The sequence below is a fragment of the Priapulus caudatus genome, unplaced genomic scaffold (assembly GCF_000485595.1).
Source record: "Priapulus caudatus unplaced genomic scaffold, Priapulus_caudatus-5.0.1 Scaffold59, whole genome shotgun sequence".
In the NCBI taxonomy this organism is placed as follows: Eukaryota; Metazoa; Priapulida; class Priapulimorpha; order Priapulimorphida; family Priapulidae; genus Priapulus; species Priapulus caudatus.
Window position 1 is genome coordinate 75,667 of NW_014577120.1, and position 2,383 is coordinate 78,049.

Genomic DNA, 2,383 nt, shown 5'->3' on the forward strand with positions numbered 1-2,383 from the left:
ACTAACCTACCTATCTACCTATCTACCTATCTACCTATCTACCTATCTACCTATCTACCTACCTACCTACCTACCTACCTACCTACCTACCTACCTATCTACCTGCCTACCTACCTACTTACCTACTAACCTACCTATCTACCTATCTACCTACCTACCTATCTACCTATACCTACCTACCATTCTATCCTCATAGCGTTGGGTGAGATTCGGCATCGTTCGCTATCACACCAACCGCGCAATATACAGAACGACAATTACTCACGTGCGTTCATGATTACGAAAATATTGCCAGTAGAGGGCGGTGTATACTCGCAGTGGCTGTAGGGCGAGATGCCGAGAGCTAGAGGGAGAAATGAAGAGGGAGAAGGGGAAGGGAGAGGGTTAGAATGCGAATGACAGGGTCGGATGCTCTAGAGCAGGGGGTTCTTAACCTGTGGTCCATGGGCCTTTTTGGGGGTCCGTGGATGGGCTTCCGGGGTCCGTGAACGCATAAAAAACGCGTGAACGCATGTGCATTTTTCTGGGGAGGGATCCGTAGCTTTCACAAGATTCTCAAAGGGGTCCATGACTCAAAAAAGGTTAAGAACCACTGCTGTAGAGAGAAGAGGGATGAGGAAGGGAGGGAGAGGAGAAGGAGAGAGAAGAACGCGAGCACTGTCACATACGTGCAACAAACACGAGCGATATTACATTAACATCATCAGTCTCCTCTAGAGGGCAGCACTGACTGCCTACGACACCCATGACCCGCGTGTTGCGAGAATGAAAAGCTTGATAGCGTAATTATTGTTATTAATATTATTATTATTATTATTATTGTTATTATTATTATTATTATTGTTAATATCATATTATTACTATTATTATTATTATTGTTATTATCACACATATCTGTTGCGGGGTCCGCTGTTGTGCGTATGTCATGTACCCCTCTTTATGTCCACCTGGGCGTCCTATTAAAATGACACGGAATTGAAACGTCGTAAGAAAAATCACCGTACAGTTCCGAGTCATTAACACGGTCACGTGACACGCTATAATAATCTCGGAGTATGCTATAATATAACAATAATAATAATCATAATCATAAAAATAATAATGATGATGATGATGATGCTGATGATGATGATGATGATGATGATGATAATAATTATACTAATGCGGGTTACCGTTACGGGACGACCACGTAATGACGAAGCATCGTAGCAGGCGGCGCGTCGTGCGATGGTACGCGTGTACACGCTAGCTTAACGATAGCTGCCGCCAATGATCAGTCTGCCGTTATAGTCGGTTAATTAATTAAACTGTATGAGTTTAACGCACGCACGCGCGCACACACACGCACGCACGCGCGCACACACACGCATTCACGCGCGCACACACACGCACGCACGCGCGCGCACACACACACACACACACACGCCCGCACACACATATATATATATATATATAGTGAGAGAAAGGGGAGGAGGGAGAGAAGGAGAGAGTAAAGAAGAGGTAAAGTGCTGGTAAAGAGCCTCAACTATGTGCGCCATCGATATAAACGCATAAATAAACAAAGATCTAAGTTGAATAAACTCTGAAAGGTTCATTGGCTCCAAAATAGCCGAATTTGGAGGCATTAAATTGAAAGCGGCTGGGCTCAGAGGAAGGAGGGGGGGGCAGTTGTTGGCGGGAACGCTTGCAGAAAGCGAAGCTGTTACTAATTATTGCACCAAAATGACTGCACGGACAAGAAGCCCTTTAGCGATTTGATCACGCATTATATAATTGAGAAATTAGTGGGCATCTATGAATAGTTATCTACACTCATCCACTATTCTCTGTTTTTCTTTCGTTCTCGCCTCCCTTCTCGTTTTTTCTCTTCTGCTCTCTTTCCATCTTTTTTCGCTCCATTTCGTTCACTCTTTTTCTCTCTCCTTCCTTTTCCCACCCCCCTCTCTCCCCTTCACCTCACTCGTCCTTCCCCCTTCTCCCGCTTTCCCTGTCCCTCTCTCCTTCTCTCTCTGTCTCTTTCTTTGTTTCCACTTCCTCCCTTTCTTCTTCTGAGACCACTACCTCTCGGCTTGTGTTCGCATTTGTATGCAATCACGGACGCCAGGGTAGACGGTTGTATTGATCAGTGGTGTCTAGCGCTGTCTGTCCTCAGATCCCATTCGCTTGATCGATGGCATTCTGTTATTAGGAGGCGAGGATGTCTGTGAATACACGCATTACGTCGTGCTTAGGGTGTGTGTGTGTGTGTGTGTGTGTGTGTGTGTGTGTGTGTGTGTGTGTGTGTGTGTGTGTGTGTGTGTGTGTGTGTGTGTGTGTGTGTGTGTGTGTGTGTGTGTGTGTGTGTGTGTGTGTGTGTGTGTGTGTGTGTGTGTCGTGTGGTGTG